The following is a 19,262-nucleotide window of genomic DNA, read 5'->3' as shown; positions in this document are numbered from 1 at the left end:
CTTCCTCCTTTCCTTCCTTTTCCCTGTCTTCCCTCTTTAACCAATTAATTTTTTATGTCATTGTCACTTTCCAATAAACATGATCTACTGCCTCAAACCATCTCTTGCAACAAAGACACGTAGTTAAGCAAAACAAACAGAAACACTGGCCATGTTTGACAATGTATGTATTATGCCACTTCTGTAGTCCATTAGCTATTTCAACAAATATTTATCATAGAATCTTAGGGTTGGCAGGGTCCTTAGAGGTCATATGATTCAAGCTAATACATAATTCCTTCTATAGCCTACCTGGCATGTAGTAATCCAGTGCCTGCTTTAACACCCCCAATAAAAAGGAGTTCAGTACTTCACAGGGCAGGCTATTCTACTACTGGAAAGTTTTAGTCGTTTCAGAATCTGTCCTTATGTTGAGTTGAAATCTGCCCTCAAGACACTTTTCATTTATTGACTCTAATTCTACCCTCTGGACCTTTCAGTCTTTATTATTCTGGTGGCCTGAGTTTATCATGTCTTCCTTTGGATAAGCTCCAGTTTGCTGATGTGTTCTTTAAAATGGAGCACCTCAAATTGAACGAAACACCAAAATGTGTTCCAAAGAGGGCCAAGTACGGTGATATTATCACCTCCCTTGGTCTGGACACTATGTATCTATTAATGCAGGCTAAGGTTATGTCATGGGGTGCAGAGCACCCCAGAATTTCTCTGGGGCACATCAAGGAATCTTCTCCTTGAGAAACTAAACCAGAGGACAGATAACACCTAGAGAGATAAGTGGAACCAAATCGTACTGAGCTAGCTTCAGATTCCTACCCTTCATTCTGGTCTCCCTTACCCTGGGGAGATAAGTTTGGGTGTGGCTGCGGCCTTTGTGTCCTGAAGAGGGATCTGTAGCCACCCCTCACCCAATTCCTCTAGTCACTACCAGTGGGGAATGGTCCTCTCTCACTAAAGGAACTTTTCACAGGCAGATGGTCCATCCCCATCAGTCCTCTATAAAAGTACCTTCCAGTCTCCTGTTGGAGGAGATTTAGTACCTCGGAGCCATGTGCTTCATGCCTATCTCCCCATGAGAAGTCCAAGGATTTCTTTCATGGTTTCCCTCCCCCCACCCTTCCCTTCCCTTGCTTCTAAATAAACTACCACCTTATTCTTACTACTTTTTGCATGCAAGAGGGTGTAATTCTTTAAAGAGGAATTCCTAAGAACCCTAACCCCTAACCCTAACCCATACCCCATTTCTCCCCTTTACAGTTACAATAGCTTTTTTGGCAGCCTAGTCATAATCTTGGCTCATATGCATTATAGTTAACTGAAATTTTTAGGTCAGACAGACAGATAGACAACAGACAGACACACCTATTGTTAAGCCAGGCTTCGTTCTGTATTTTTCTATTGATTCTTTAAATTTAAATGCAGAACTTTACATTTATCTCTGTCAAATTTAGCCTCAGACATTTATTAGCTGGGTCACTCTGGAAAAGTAAGTCATTTGACCTCTGTCTGCCTCAGTTTCCTCATTTGTGAAATGGGGATAATAGCACCCCCTTCCAGCATTATTGTGAGGATAAAATGAGATATTTGTAAGGCACTTTGGAAAACTTAAAATGCTATAAAAATGCTAGTTTTAATAACAATAATATTTCATCCTGTTTAGTTTCATTTCTTTAGTCAGTCAAATCTGCCTTGGTGAACCCTGATTCTGCCACCTAGTCATTAGTTTTGTGGCATCCACAGATTTTGTAAACACATCATCTGTCATCTGCCTTTATCTAAGTCATTGATAAAAGAATTGAACAGGATGAGGACAGGGACAGACACTATTTAGTAAGTGCTTAGTCCTGGGTTAGACTGTAAGATATGTAAGATATCAATATCTCTCCAATATAGCCAGAGGCTACCACTTTGTATAATAAAAGGTATTTTTTGGTATTGTGAGGCCTCAAAGGGTGAACTCAGTTTCCTTTCAGTATTCCCAGAAGTAGTTTCTCTCAAGGAAAGAATTTACCTTACTCTTTGTCACCTACTCCCCTATAAGGTTATTATGAGAATTCATAAGCTTTTGCTTTAAAAATCTTTAAAAGATATTTCAAAGAAAGGCCCCAAATGCAAAGAATAAATCCAATAGTAATTGGTCAGCAGGCATATTATCAACTACTACTGAGAATATGTTGAAAGTAGGGATTTGGAAAATAGCATAATATTCATCTGCATCCTATTCTTTTGGTGAAAAATGCAATTAAAGTTTACAAGAATATTGAATCAATGGGTTTTTTTCTTTTTGTATGTGTGGGAACACTTAGCCTTCAATTAGATGTCAGAAGCCAAAATGCAGCCAAACAATAAAGCATTTGTTGAGCTTACTAAGAGACATAAATGGTGTTTTCCTGTAGACTGATGGCAGGCCACAGATAAGCTATTACTTACTAATTGACTTTAGTTGGATTTCTTTTATAACAGCTCTTCTGAACCAGAGGCCTTGCATTAAGACCTTTTATAATCAGCTTTCATCCCCAAGTGAATATTTACAGCTGAATTACAGAGCCTGGCACTTGTGGGGTCTGCTATGGAAACCCCAGAGGCACTTTTAAGCAGAGCAAAGCAGGCAAGTTTCTTGCTGTCAGCTAGTGAAAAAGGCACTAGGGAGTTTTGACCATTTTGGCAAGGACAGGCCAGCTGTCAACTCTTTTGGAAAACATTTCATGGAGCACTATAAAATAATGTAAGACAGTGGTCTCCAGCTTCAGAAAGGAAAATCTAGCTTTAGACAGGGAAGTGGGGGTTAGAGAAGCACGAATCTTCAATCAGATCACTCTGGGCTCCATGAGATGACCAGGGCTAATGCAGGCAGGTAGGCAGGCAACACAGATTTATTTAGAACTTACTCTGTACCAGGCTCTGTGCTAAGTGCTATGGATACAAATAGAAGAAAAAGAAGAAAGTCAGTCTCTGCTCTCGAGGATTTTCTAATGGGGGCAGATAACACACTAAAGGGTGGTGAAAAAAGGGGCAAGGTTGCAAACTAACACAGGGACATGATACTGAAGTACAGAAAGTCAGAAACTGCTGAAAGAGGGAAATACTAATGCCAGTGCCAGTGCTTTTCCTCTATTGATCAGTTCTTGTTTATCCTCTCTATATTTTGTTTGTACTCAATTGCTTTGCATGCTGTTTTTTGCATTAGACCTTAAGTTCTTTGAGAACAGGGATTGTCTTTTGCCTTTTTTATATCTATAGAACTTATCACAGAGCCTGGCACATATTAGGTACTTGATAAATGCTTATTGCCTCACCTTGCCTTGGTTCTGGAAAGATAGGGGATGGGGAGTGGGATAGAGGAATGTGATTTCATCTCCTCAGTTCCACTGGGAGGATGAATCCAATTTATCATTCTGGATCTTTGATGATCATTTAAGCAGAGCTTCCTTTACCATGGTTTCCTTTACATTTTTCTAAGGATGGACCTAGGAAAGAGGTATGCCTTCTACTCTGCATTCCTCTTCTCCATCAGACAGTTTAACCATCTCCTTTACCCCATGATATCAGGCTTTTCCACTGTTAAATCCCATACTCTAGACATGACAGCCAGAAGGCTGGAGCTATTAACACTGTTACCTAATCCTCTGCAAATGTGGAGGAGACTCTCATTTGTTCACTATTTATCTAAAAAGTGTTTATTATATGTCTATGATGTGTCTACATGTGTCTCGGAGTAACCACCAAAGGTCAAAATTCATCTTGTGCACATATCACCTTGGCCCTGGCAATACCCTGTTCTCCAACCCTCTACCTATAATCATGTGTCAGGAAGCCAGCTTCTGCCATTTGGAAGTGGCCCCATTGGCACCAGAATAAGTCTTTCCAGCTTTGGTTATAGAAACATGGTGCCCTTTCCGAGGTGGACAACAATGTAAAGTTGTTATCTCTGAGATGGAAAGCACTGGGAGAACTCAAACTTGATTCTGTTCCATGGGCACCAGCTTTTCCCTTCTCTTATATTCCTAGTGTTGGCAGTCTGTGGGCTCCTTCTTGGTCAGTCCCATGGGGTTCTTGCTCAGGGGAGATAGGTTTTGTGTTTTATGTTCTCTGGGAAAGTTAACTCTTTTTTATAGGTCTCTGCTTATCTACATGTACTGGATGGTCCCCATGCTTGGGGCACTCTCCCTCTGCACCTCCACCTCTTAAAAGCCTTGGTTTCTTACAAGAAATGGCTCAAGGATGACCTTCTGTAGGACACCTTTCCTGGTCTCACCAGCTACTAGAGGCTTCCCATCTGGGGTTACTTTGTGTTTGCTTCATATGCCAATCAATCAATCACTTGGCAAACATGCCTACTATGTTCCAGGCACTGTGCTAAGCATTGGAGATACAAAAGAGGCAAAAGACAGTTCCTGTCCTTAAGGAGGTTACAATCTAATGGGGAAGACAACTTGCAAACATATATACAAAGCAAACTATGTGTAGGATAAGTAGTAAATAATTAATAGAAGGAAGACTGGGGGTTGGGGAACGCTTACAGTAGAGGAATGGATTTTGGTTATGACTTACAGGAATTGGGGGAAATTAGAAGAGAAAGTGGAAGAAGACAAACATGGTGGATAGCCATGGAATTTTGTATATACCCTGCTCCAAACCTTCATTTCTGGCCATTTTCTTTGCCCAGGGCCTTCCTAGTCACCTACTACATCCCAGGCCACCTCCAGTCATTTTGACTTACGTCTTGCCACTAGACTCCAATGACCCTGGAGGAGAGAGTGAGGCTGACAACTTTGAGCAGCTCTGATTCACTTAAATCCAATTCATATGCAAGTCAAGACATCACCCTAGTGATATCATTGGTGCTCTTTGGGAATGAAGAATGAACAACAACAACACAATAGCTGGACCTTGGTTTTCCCTGTGGTGCCCTGTGTAGCCCCATTTCCTGGCCACCCATTTCAGACTTCTGTCCTTACAGGGTATTCTCCAGTCTGCCCTGAGCTTCCCTACCTTCCCTGAGGACTTCTTCAGCCAGTCTACTTTAAATTGTCACCTCTTGCCTCCTAATGAGACTACCAGGGTTGAACCTCTATTTGCTTCTATTGGCTGTGACACAGGCCTCCTTGGGTCTCACCAGGATCTGTTACCTTCTGCTACATTTGACCTTAAGGAATCATTCTAATCATCTGTCTCCCTAGAAGGATCTTTCTCCAACAACTGATATGCTGTCTGAATTTACCTCTCAATGACTAGTATATCTCCTTCTACCTCTCCCCATTCTAGTGATTCTGAACCCCGGCAGCTGATGAACAAACATTATTCTTCAACTGTCTTCTCTCTCATTTTCCTACCCATCAATCCTACTATCTTTCTCCAGTGCCCCACTTCACATCTACTTTCCTTTCCACTGTATGCTCTGGAATGCCTACTCCATAATTAACAAGCTTGCTTTCCTTTTAACCCCTTTCCTTTCTTATTCCTAATATCTTCTGGCATTAAATGAAACTTGACATCTTTCTGATAATATATTATCCTTGACAATGCTTGCCAATACTGCTTGTATTTTCACTCATACCATACTCACTGGTTGTGGTGGAAGAGTCAGAATACTCCTTGTTCCCCTTCATCACTTGGAGACTTTCTGTTTACTATTATTATTTAGCACCCTCTTCTTCTTTCAGGTTCATGCTACTCAAATCTATCACTCAATGAAGATCCTAGTGGCTCTTATCTATATGATTCCTAGCCATTGCTCTTTCTTCCTCAGAGAGCTCAGCTTCTGGTTCATAGGCTTTTTTTCCCATTCCAGCTCCTGCCTTTATCCTGGGGGACTTCAGCCTAATATTGATGCTCCTTTAAATACTTGAACTTTCCCGTTTCTTAGTCTATTCACCTCTTATGGCCTACTTGTCCACTCTACCTTAGCTACCCACACAGCCATACCTTTAATCTTGCCATCACCTATAAGTGTCCCACTTTATACTGTTATAATCTTATCTTATTTCCTCTTTTCCTATGTAAATGTGTATTTCCTTTTCACCAGACCTCTAGTCAACAGTGATTTGAACAGGATCACAGAACCAGTAAAACACTTGAACACAGGTCTTCCTCGTTATCTACTATACCATAGTGTTTCTAAAAGTAATAAAATTCCATGTGAAATGGATAATTTTGATGACATTAAATTAAAAAGTTGTTGTACAAATAAAGCAAATTTAGCTGAGAAGGAAAGCAGAAAACTGGAAAATAATTTTATAGGTAGTTTCTCAGATAAAGGTCTCATATCTCAAACCTATAAAGAACTTTGTAAAATCTCATTTATAAATGTTCAAAGGATATGAACAGGAAGTTTTCTGATGAAGAACTCAAAACAATTTATAGTAATTTAAATTTGTTCAAATCATTGTTGATTAGATAAATGCAAATTAAAATAACCCTAAGATATCATTTTACACCTGTTAGATTGACTAAAATGATTGAAGGGGAAAGTGACAAATGTTATAGGGGAATGTGGAAAAACTAGGACACTAATTCATTGTTGGAATTGTAAACTGATTCAACCATTGTGGAGAGCAATCTGGAATTATGACCAAAGAGTTAGTAAACTGCTTATACCTTTTGTTGCAACAATATCACTACTAGGTCCATTTCCAAAGATGATTAGGGGAAATGGAAAAGAACTTATATGTTATTTTTTTCTTAAGGTGCCTTTCCCACATTTATTTATTTTATTTTTAATTTATGGAATAAAACAAATATTTCCATAACAGTATAATAAAGAAATATGCTTGCTCATGAAATAGAAATTCTATTATGTACAACTTGCTATTTCTTTTAAATATATAATAAAGTTATCATATAAATTTCTTCTTTTTTCTTTTTTTTCCCTGCCTCTCCCCAAACCTATATGTTCTAAAATATTTATAGCAGATTTCTTTGTGGTAGCAAAAAAATTGGAAACTGTGGGGTTACATATCAACTAGGGAATGGCTTAACAAGTTGTGGTATATGATTGTGATGGAATATTACTGTGCCATAAGAAATGATGAGTTCAATCATCACAGAAAAGCATGGAAAGACTTGTATGAAATAATGAGGAGTGAAATGAGCAGAACCAAGAAAACATTACATACAGGGACAACATTGTTTTAAGAACAACTTTGAGTACCTAAGTCATTTTGGCTATTATAAATACCTAAATTAAGTATAAAGGACAAATTAAGAAAGATCCCATTTGTATCCAGAGGGGAAAAAAACCTGATAAATAGAATTATGTATAGAATGATATTATACGCACAGACACAAACACATTTGTGTCTAATGGTAGCCATATATAGGGCAGGGGGTATGGAAGAAAAAAATTTACATGATAATTTTATTATATATTTAAAAGGAATGGCAAGTTCTACATAATAGATTTGCCATTTCATGTTCCATCTTTTTTTTATGATGTTATGTCACAGAAATGCTTGTTTTATTCCATAAATTAAAAATTAAATAAAAATTAAAAAAATTAAAAAAATATTGACTGGAGAGACTACTCTGTAAGTTTTTAAATTTCAGATTTGCATTGGTAGAGGAAACTATTCCAATGAAATCATATGTCTGGACCATGAAAAAAATCTACAATTCAAACTGTCCGTCTTATAAATCATCCCCTCTAGGGTAGCCTCTCAAGCATTTGAGTTCCTGAGGATAATATGGAACAAGTAATTGCCTTTCTCTCCTTTTCCCATGACAGGGAAGCAAGTAAGTAAAAATAAGAAGTTACAGTTCTGACCTTACAGTAATTGCTGCTCCTTCCCCTCCCTGCCCCGTCTTTTTAAAAATTTAAGGCATGCAGCAAGAAACCCGTTCACAGAATTGAAGCTCTGTTCCAGGAGAGAAATTTTCTCCAAGGGAGGCACTAAGGCTAAGAGGGCATGCTGAGGGAGCAGTGACACTTTGCTCTCCTTCCTTCCGTTCTCCCAGCCAGATGGCTTGATGGTGGCAGAATCCTAGAAACAATAGTCAGAAAGGGAAAGGGTGATCCCTGAGGTATTTTCCAATTTAGTCTATGGCACCCTTTCCATAGGAACAAGTTGATTTCCCTTTCCCTTCCCTCCCCTCCCCCTTTCATTTATAAACTTCTTTAATTGAAACTGACTAGATTTGGACATTGTTATGCATCTGGCAACTTTGAGAATTTAGGAGCCTACATATGTACATGCACATATATGTAAATATATATGTATACACATATGTATGCAATCATTCAACCAACAATTATTTATTGGGTGTCAACTATGTGTCAGCACTGAGCTAAGTACTGGCGATACAATGGAAGCCAAAAGACAGTCACTGCCCTTAAGGGGTTCACATTTTAATGGAGGAGATAACACATAAATAACTAGCCAAATCAAGATATGTGAGAGTTAATAGTAGATAATCTGAGAAGGAAAGGTTCCCAACTGGAAGACTGAGAAAAACCTAGGGGAAAAACCCCAGAAGATGGGATTTAGGGTGAGTCATGAAGGAAGTCAAGGAAACTCAGAGATGAAGGTGAAGGGAGATATCATTCTAGGCATGGGAAAGGAATGGGAATGAGAGATAGGATGTCATGTGTAAGGAACAGCAAATAGGGCAGTGTGGCTGGGTTGTAGAGTGTATGGAAAGGAACAAAATATAAGAAACTCAAGAAGGTCGACTTGTTTCAGGTTATGAAGAGCTTTAAATGTCAAACCAAAGGATTTATATTTGATCTTGGAAGAAATAGGAAGTCATTGAGCAGGGAAGAGATATGGTTAGATCCATGTTTTAAGAATATCTTATTGGTAGCTGTGTGGAGGGTAGATGGAAGAGGAAACAGACTTGAAGTAGGGAAACCATCAAAGAGGCCTTTGCAATAGCTTAGGACTAATGATGAGATATGGAGGTGAGGGAGAAGGAAGAGTAGAGGGTGACAGAGGCTGTGAACCTAGGTGACTGGAAGGATGTTGGTGCCTTCAACAAAAGCAGGGAAATTAGGGAAAGGGATGGGGTTCTTTTGGGGAAAAGATAATGAGTTTCCAGATTGCCAGTTTTCCTAAATTATGGCACCCAGGACTGAATATTTTATTCCAGATGTGGTCTGAGAAAAGAAGTGTACAGTGGTCCCACTATCTCCTTGTTTTTGGACCTGATGCTTTTTTTATTTATTTATCTATTTATTTATTTATTTACTTATCTATCTATCTATCTATCTATCTATCTATTTATTGCAGGGCAATGAGGGTTAAGTGACTTGCCCAGGGTCACACAGCTAGTAAGTGTCAAGTGTCTGAGGCCAGATTTGAACTCAGGTACTCCTGAATCCAGGGCCGGTGCTTTACCACTGCACCATCTAGCTGCCCCAGACCCGATGCTTTTATAATTGTAGGCCATAAGCACAATAGCTTTTTTTTCTTGATAGTCATGCTGCTCTTTTGGCTCTTATTCATCCTGTGGGGTACTATAACCTACTGGTGCTTTTGTAAGGACTATTATCTAGCCATACTTCTACCATCCTGTATTTGTGCAGTTGAGTATTTAATCCACATGGTTACTATATATTTATTGCCATTAAATTTAATCTTTTTGCATTCAGTCCATTATTTTAGCTTATCAAAATATTTTTCAAATCTGATTCTGTCATCTCTCAATTTAATATGGAAAGTTCATAAGCATGCCATCCATGTCTTTATCTAAATAACTGATGAAAACATTGATCAGAATAGGGTCATGGGGAAATCATTGTGGAACTACAGTAGAGAACTCTCTTAGATGGAAATTGATCTGTTATTGATCACTCTTTGGGTCTGACCATTCATTCAGTTCTGAACCCAACTAATTATATTATTACCTCTTCTATATCTCTCCATCTTGTCTATAAGGATACCAGGAAGAATTGTCAAGTATCTTAAACCTTTTTTTATTCTGAATTTAACACCAAAAGATTTCTTTTATAAAATAGAACAGAAAAATTATTTTGTGTGAAAATATGAATATTATGGATAGCTTACTTTTTTTGGGAGGGAGAATGTGAAACACTTCATGAATTCGTGTGTCTTCCTTGTTCAGGAGCCATGCTAATCTCTGTAAAGTACCTGCTACTTTAGTATATGTACTGCCAAAGTGAGCACCACAATTTGATTAAAAAAAGAGTATATGAAATTCAAAATGTTTATTTCAAAGTTGTTCTGTTTGTCTGTTTCCTTTCAAACTTCCTTTAGTCTTTTTATATACTTTTCAAAAATTTTTCAATGACTCCTTTTTATTTCTTTTTAGGCCATTTCTAATTTGCCTTCCCTCCAAGAGTTCCCTCCTTCACTAATAAAAAAAGGAAAATATAATCTTTGTACTAACCCAAATATAGTCAAGCAAAACAAATCCAAAAATCTTCCATGTCTAAAAATGTATGTCTAATTCTGATTCTTGAGTCCAGGATCCCTCTGTCAAGAGGTAGGTAGCATGCTTGCTCAACAATCCTCTGGAGCCATGGTTGGTCATTGCATTCATCAAAAATCTTAAAATTTTTCAAAGTATCTTTCCTTTATAATGTTATCATATAAATGGCTCTCTTGGTTCTGCTTATTTCAGTCTTCATCCATTTATACAAATATTTTCAGGCCCCTCTGTGATCTTCTCTTTTTTCATTTCTTATGATGCAATAATATTCCAATATGTTTGTATCCATAATTTGTTCAGCCATTTCCCAATAAATGTATACTATCCTAATTTCTAAAAAGAACTGTTAGAAATAATTTTGGAAAAGAGAAAAAGACCTATTTGTACAATAGCAGCTCTTTTTGTGGTGGCTAAGAAATCAAAGGAATGCCCATCAATTGGGGAATGATTAAACAAGCTATGATATGATAGTAATGGAATATTATTGTGCTATAAGAAATGACAAGCAGGATGACTTCAGAAAGGCCTGGAAAGACATGTATGAAATGATGTATCGTGAAGTGAACAGAACTAAGAGAACGTTGTACACAGAGACAGCAATATTGTTTGATGAAGAACTGTGAATGACTTGACTGTTCTCAAAAATACAATGATCCAAGACAATCCCAAAGGATTATTGATGAAACATACTATCCACCTCCAAAGAAAGAACTGATTTTGATGGAACAGACTGAAGCTTGCTATTTTTTACTTTCTTTCATTTTTTTCTTTTAATTAAATTTTCTTGTACAAAATGACAAGTATGGTAATGTTTTACATAATTGTACATGTATAACCCATATCTGATTGTTTGCCACCTCAGGGAGGGGGAAGGAGATGGAGGGAAAGAGGGATAAAAATTGGAATCCCAAACTATAAATAAAAATGTTTATTAATGCCAAAAAAATAGAAAAAAAGAAGTAATTTTGAATATGTGTTTTTTCTTTCATTTATTTCTTTGGAGTATAGGCCTAGTAGTTGTATAGCTAGTTCAGAGGTCATGCACAATTTAGTGTCTCTTGGGATGGTTTCAAACTGCTTTCTGTAATGGTTGGACTAATTCATAGAACTATAAGCAGTGTACTAGTAAGACTCTTTCCCTGAAGCACCTCCAAGTGTTGGCATTTTCTTTTCTTTTATCAGCTTTGCCAATCTGATTATTGTGAGATAGAAGGGGTCAGAGGTGTTTTAATTTGCATTTCTCTGATTATTAGTGATTTTTGAGCATTTTTCACATGACTGTTAATAGTTTGGATTTCATCCTTTGAAATCTACCTTTTCATATCTTCTATCTCATATTTGGGGAAATGGGTCTTGTTTTTATACATTTTTATTAATTCCTTATATATCTTAGAGAAGGTTGCTGCAAAGATTTCCCTCCTACACCCTCATTACCTGCTTCATGTTTAAATTTACCTGTATTAGTTTTTTTAATGCAAAATCATTTAAATTTTATGGAATCAAATTGTCCTTTTCCCCTCTGTGATCATCACTATCTCTTATTTGATTCTTATCCATAGATATTAAAGGTGATTTCTTTAAAAAAATTTTTATGTATTTAAAATTTAATTTATATTTCAGTTTAAAATTCCCTCCTTCATCCTTCCATTCTCCACCCATTGAGCAGGCAAGAAAAGCAAAACCCATTACACACACACACACACACACACACACATATATAATCTGTTCTCTTCAGTTTATCAGGGGAATGAAATGCTCTCTGAAATAACAGAAAAGTTGCTTTAAAGGAAAAACAAAGAAGAAAAAGAATCTCCACAAGCAAAGGGGAATTCCTATAGTTTCAGGGTACTGTAAAGAATGGAACACAGAGAAGTCAGTGAAAAAGAATGACCACTAAGCCTTTAGAGGTGTGTATTTGGTTTGAGGCTATTCCTATAGAAATAGACGATAGACGAGTTGAGTGGAGGCAAAATGGTGGAGTAGGAGACACATTCCAGACTTACTCTATCAACATTCTCCTCCAAACAACTTTAAAATAATGCATCAAATCAGATTCTGGAATGATATAGCCAAGAAAAGGTTGGAGTGAGACATTTTTCTAACCCAAAACAATCTGGGAGGTGAGAGGAGAGGTCTGTGATCCTGGAATGGGGCTGGCCCCAACAACACAAACTGTGCTTTTTGGAGACTATGGTTGCAACAGCAGCAGCAACATTCTTAGAGCTCTCACCACCTAGAAGACAGTAAGGGATTGTCCAACTTGTCAGAAAGACATTACAAGGGATAACTCTGTGGGCACTGGGTGTAGGACTTGGTGCCATTTGGCGCATTCCCTGCCCATTTCCCAGTTTCTGACTCCAGTTCTGGGGTAGAAAGGGCACTTTGTTGCAAGGGAGTAGGGTTCTTGATCACAGTTCTTGGGCAGAGAAAGAACAAGGGCCCTAGTTCCTGATAGCAGTTCTAGGGCAAAGAAAGGAGTTCTAGGGTTTGGAGTTGCAAGGAATCAAAGGCTCTTCCTGGGTAAGAACCAAAATGCACACGAGGAAATCAGTGACCATACTTCTTCTTGGGTCACACTATCTTGGAAGCAATGAAAACTTATAAACCCTTAAAACTAGCTGTGGAAACAGCAGGGTGGAAAAAGACTCAAGGCTGCAACAATGACACAGCACACCCTCCCACCCCCCATCCTGATCAAGGTGAGCAGAGTCTAACTCTAACACAAAAGTTCAAAGTCAAGAAATAGGCTAGGAAAAATAAGAAAACAATAACAACAACAAAGAACCTGACCATAAAAAGCTACTATGGTGACAGAGAATCTCAAGACAATGATGCACATACATGAACAAGCAAAGCCTCAAAGAAAAATAGAGATTGGACAAAAGACTAACAATAATTCTTAGAAAAGAGCTAAAGAAAGAGATTGAAAAAGAGCAAAAAGATTTTAAAAATGAAATGAATGATAGAGGAAAAATTGAGAAAAGAAATGGGAACAATGCAAGAAAATAATGAAAAGAAAATTAATAACTTGGTAAAAGAGGCACAAAAAATACTAAAGAAAATAAATTATTAAAAAAGTGGGTTTATCCAAGTGGAAAAAGATATAGAAAACCTCAGTAAATAAAATAATTCCTTAAAATTCCTTAGAATTTTCCACAAAACATCAAGAAACAATAAAATAAAGTCAAAAGAATGAAAAAATAGAAGAAAATGTGAATTATCTCATAAGGAAAACAAGTGACCTGGAAAATAGATTGAGGAAAGGTAATTTAAGAATTTTTGGACTACCTGAAAGCCATGATTAAAAAAGCCTAGACATCATATTTCAAGAAACTATAAAGTCAAACTGTCCTGATAGTTTAGAACCAAAGGGCAAAATAGAAATTAGAATTCCCTCGTTACCCATGAAAGATATCCCACAAGATATCCCAGGAATATTATAGCCAAATTCCAGAGCTTCCAGGTCAAGGAGAAAATACTGAAAGCAGCTAGAAAGAAACCATTAAAATATTCGAGACACAGTCAGGATGACACAAGATTTAGCAGCTGCCATGATAAAAGAGTGATGGGCTTTGTATATGATGTTCCAGAAGCCAAAGTAGATAGGATTACAACCAAGAATAACCTACCCAGCAAAACTGATTATAATCTTTTCAGATAAAAATAGATATTTAATGAAATAGAGGACTTTTAAGCAATTCTGACAAAAAGAACAGACAAAAGATAAACATGAAAGGGAAATTATAAGGGACTTATCAGGGTTAAACTGTTACATGTCTATATGGGAAGATGATACATATGACTCCTAAGAACTTTAGCATTATTAAGGCCTTTAAAAGGATTTTACATAGATAGAGAGTACTGGTGAGAGTTGATTATTTTGGGATGATCTCAAAAAAAGAATGAGAGGGTGAGAAAGAGGGACACATTAGAAGAAGGGGGAAAGGTGGGGAAGAATGGGGAAAACTATTTCACATAAAAGAGGCAAACAAGGAAGAACTTTTATAGTGCAAGGGAAAACTGGGGGGTGGTAGCAGACAGTGCTCAAACCTCACTCAGATTTAAATTGGTTCAAAAAGGGAAGGATATTTGAACATACACATACAAATATGTGTATTTTATAATTCACATGTAATATTTATGTATATATGCCTACATATATATATGTATGTGCATATATATCTATATCACATACTTCATTGGTTATAGAACTTTTTATTACCCAACAGGGAAGTAGGAGGGGAAGAGGCTAAGAGAAAGATAAAAGGTGATAAGAATGAGGACAGATTAAGGAAGGCAGTGGTCAGAAGCATAGCAGAGTTCTGGTGTGTGTGTGTGTGTGTGTGTGTGTGTGTGTGTGTGTGTGTGTGTGTGTGTGTGTGTGAGAGAGAGAGAGAGAGAGAGAGAGAGAGAGAGAGAGAGAGAGAGAGAGAAGAAGAAGGAGAAGAAGGAGAAGGAGAAGAAGGAGAAGAAGGAAAAAGGAGAAGGAGAAGGAGAAGAAGAAGATAAAATGGAGGGCAATATACAGCAATCATAAAAGTGAATGTGAATGGGATGGACTCATGCATAAAAGGGAAGTGTGGATAGCAGAATAGATTACAAACCAGAATCCAACAATATGTTGTTTATAAGAAACACACTTGAAACAGAAAGACACAGTTAAAATAAGGGGCTGGAGTAGAATCTATTATGTTTTAGCTGAAGTTAAAAAAAAAGGCAGGGCTAGTATTCATGATCTAGGACAAAGTCAAAACAAAAATAGAACCAATTAAAAGATAATCAGAGAAATTATATTTTGCTTAATAGTACCATAGAAAATGCAGTAATATCAATACTAAATGCATATACACCAAATCACATAGTATCAAAATTCTTAAAGTCATAGGAGAAAATAAATAGTAAAACTATACCAATGATGGCATTCAAATTTCTCCAATCAGAACTAGATAAATCTAACCATAAAATAAATAAGAAAGAAATTAAGGAGATGAATACAATTAGAAAAGTTAGATTTGATAGACCACCAGAGAAAATTGAATGGAAATAGAAAGAAGTTTATCTTTTTCTCAGCTGTAGATAGTACTTTCACAAAAATTGACCATGACATTATGGCATAAATTCCTCATGAACAATTTTATGCAGAAAAGTATAAAATGTTACATGAACACTTCTCAGACTTTAATGTAAAAAATTTTTTCTTTTGGTCTATTTCTTATTTCGCAGCATGACTAATATGGAAATTTGTTTTACATGATTGCACATATATAACTTGTCAAATTGCTTACTATTTTAGGAAGAGGGAAGAAGAGGGAAGGAGAAAAATTTGGAACTCAGTATTTCATAAAAGTCAATGTTAAGGGGGCAGCTAGGTGGCACAGTGGATTAAACACTGGCCTTGGATTCAGGAGTACCTGAGTTCAAATCTGGCCTCAGACACCTGACACTTACTAGCTGTGTGACCCATGGCAAGTCATTTAACCCTCATTGCCCTGCAACCCCCCCCCCCAAAAAAAACACACCAAAAAACCCAAACAAAAACCAAACAAAAAAAGTCAATGTTAAAATTGTCTGCATATAATTAGAAAAAATAAAGTACTATTAAAATAACAAAATAAAGATCATTTAATTTCAATAACATATAAATAATTTGAAATAACAGATGGAGTCCTACCAAATTCCTTCTATGACACAAATATGGTTTTTGATATTTAAACCAAGGAGAGCAAAAACAGAAAAACAAACAATACAACCTTTAATGAATGTTGATGCAAAAATTTTAAATAATAATACTAGTAAGCAGATTACAGCAATATATCACAATGATCATAAACTAAGATCAGGTAGGATTTATACCAGGAATTTGGGGCTTGTTCAATATTAAAAAGAAACTGAGCATAATTGACCATATCAATAACAAAAACAACAAAAATCATACGATTTCAATAGATGTACAAAAAGCTTTTGATAAAATACAATTCACATTCCTACTAAAACACTAGAAATCATAGTAATAAATGGAGTTTTCTTAAAATAAGTAGTATCTCTCTAAAACCAAGAGCAAAAATTATCTGTAATGGGAATAAACTAGAAGGCTTACCAATAAGATTAAGGGTGAAGAAAGGATGCCCATTATCATCCATTATTATTATACTAGATATACTATATATATATACTATATACATATATATACACACTATATATTATACATAATATTATACTAGAAATGCTAGCTTTATAGCCATAAAACAAGAAAAAGAAATTAAAGGAATAAGAATAGGCAATGAAGTATCACTCTTTGTAGATAATATAATATACTTAGAGAGTCTTAGAGAATCAATGAAAGTGCAAGTTGAAACCATTGACAACTTTAGAAAAGCTATAGTAGATAAGATAAATGCACATAAATCATCAGCATTTTTATATATTACCAACAAAACCCAGCAGAAAGAGATAGAAAGAGAAATTCCATTTAATATAACTGCAGACAACATAAAACACTTGGGAGTTTGCCTGCCAAAGCACAGCCAGGAACATTGTGGACACAATTACAAAACACTTTTCACAAAAATAAAGGCAGATATCAGCAATCAAAGAAATTGGTAAGTTGAGCCAATATAGTATAAATGACAGTTCTTTCTAAATTAATTTACTTATTTAGTACCATAAAAATCAAACTATCAAAGAATTATTTTGTGGAGCTAGAAAAAATAATAATATTTTTCTGGAAGAGCATAACATCAAGAATATCAAGAGAATAAAAAATGTGAGAGGAAGGGGATTGATAGTACCAGATTTCTAACTATATTACAAACTCATCATCAAAACAACGTAAGACTGGCTAAGAAATAGAGTGGTTGATTAGTGGAATAGTTAGATACACAATATATGAAGATAAATGACCACAGTAATGTGGTTTTTGATAAACATGAGATCCAAGTTATTGGTACAAGAATTCACTATTCAGCAAAAACTACTGGGAAAACTGGAAAGTGGTCTGGCAGAAACTAGGAATAGAGCAACATCTCACCATATACCAAGATCAGCTCAAAATCAAATTGAGGAAGCATGGAGAAAATTATCTGTCAGATGTATGGATAAAGGAAGATTTTATGACTAAACCAGAAATAGCATCATGGGAGGTAAAATGAATACTTTTTATTACATGAAATTAAAAAGTGTTTGCACAAACAAAACAAATGCAGCCAAGTTAAGAAGGAAAACAGGAAAATGGGATTTTTAAATAACAAGCTTCTGTAATAAAGGTCTTATTTCACTAATATATAGGGAACTGAGCTAAATTTATAAAAATAGGAGCTATTACTAAATTGACAAATACTCAACATATATGAGCAGGCAGTTTTCAAATGAATAAATCAAAGCTATCTATAATCATATGAAAAGATGCTGTCAATCACTATCAGAAATATGAAAATTAAAACAATTCTGAGGTGCCTCCTAACACTTATGAGATTGGCTAACTTGGCAGAAAAAGGAAAATGACAAATGGTATACGTGATATGGAAAAACAGGGACACTAATGCACTGTTGGTGGAGTTGTGAATTGCTCCAACCATTCTGAAAAACAATTTGGGACTATGTCCAAAGGGCTAATAAAACTGTGCATACTCACTAGTCCAAAAATACTACTACTAGGCTGTATCCTAAAGAGATCAAAGAAAAAAGGAAAGGACCTATATGTATAACAATATTTATAGCAGCTCTTTTTGTGGTAGCAAAGATTTAGAAATTGGGGGGATGCCTTTATGGTTATCAGCTGAGTAATGGATGAAGATGTTGTGGTGTATGATTGTGATGGAGTACTATTGTGGCATAAGAAATGATGAGGAGGATGGGTTCAGCAAAAAACTGAGAAGATATATGAACTAATGCAAAGTAAAGTGAACAGAACCAGAACACTGTACATAATGATAGCAATACTGTAACAATGATCAACCATGTAACAATGTAACCATGATCAAACATCAACCAACTCTGATCAATACAATGATCCATGCCAATTCCAAAGGACTCACAATTAAAAAAGGATATCTATCTCCAGAGAGCATTGATAAATGCTGTGTAGATTGAAACATTTTTTCACTTTTAAAAATGTTTCTTGCTTTTTTTTGCAACAGGGATTTTTTTGCAACATGGAAATATGCTTTGCATGACTTTGCATATATAATGCATATCATCTCCTAGCATGTGTTGTCTTCTGGGATGTGATTAGAGAGTCTCCTGAGACTTGGTAAATGATGTGTATCACCCATTTCTGGTGATTGATAGAAGGAAAGTAGTGATGTTAGAAGAATTAAAAAGTCATTTTTAGGGATTCTGAAGTTCTAGGCAAGAAATTCAAAAATTTCAGGGCACAGGTTGTATTTTCACTGGTCAGATCAGTTGAGGGTAGAGTCTTTAGAAAAGTAAGATAGATATAAGTGAAGATAGTGTCAGTGAATGGATTTGGATTTCAAAGTTGATCAATTGGGCATAGAATGAAACCAATGAAAATAAATTTGCATGGATGAAGGACCTTAAACTAAAAACTCAATGAAATGAATGTGAGATCAGATATCAAAGAGGAAAAAAGTACAACACAGATGTTCAATAGAAGTCGAGAGGCCTATTAACTCACAGAAAACCATATCTAGGAAGAGCAACGATAATAATGGCCTCAGTTGTTGATATACAAATATGTAGACATCTGGATAATAAAACGAAATAGATATTTTAATCTTCATAGATCTGATTAAATTAATAAAAAAGTATTGCTAAGAGTCTGCTAAGGATTAGGCATTGTGCTAGGTTCTGGGGATGTAAATCCAAAAGTGGGATAGTCCCTGTCTTTAAAAGGCTTGCATTCTATTAAGGGGAGATAA

General features: G+C 36.1%; 1 non-coding gene across 1 annotated transcript; it reads right to left on the bottom strand.

Annotated features, from left to right (window-relative positions):
- Positions 1 to 10,011: 10,011 nt before the first annotated feature.
- On the bottom strand, positions 10,012 to 10,118 carry LOC122737716. Its single transcript, XR_006354512.1, has one exon. It is a non-coding gene; the product is annotated as a U6 spliceosomal RNA (small nuclear RNA).
- Between the last annotated feature and the right edge of the window lie 9,144 nt (positions 10,119 to 19,262).

This window comes from Dromiciops gliroides, chromosome 1, assembly GCF_019393635.1.
Source record: "Dromiciops gliroides isolate mDroGli1 chromosome 1, mDroGli1.pri, whole genome shotgun sequence".
NCBI classification, from domain to species: Eukaryota; Metazoa; Chordata; class Mammalia; order Microbiotheria; family Microbiotheriidae; genus Dromiciops; species Dromiciops gliroides.
Note: the sequence above shows the minus strand (reverse complement) of the source record. Positions and strands in the feature narration are given on the sequence as shown.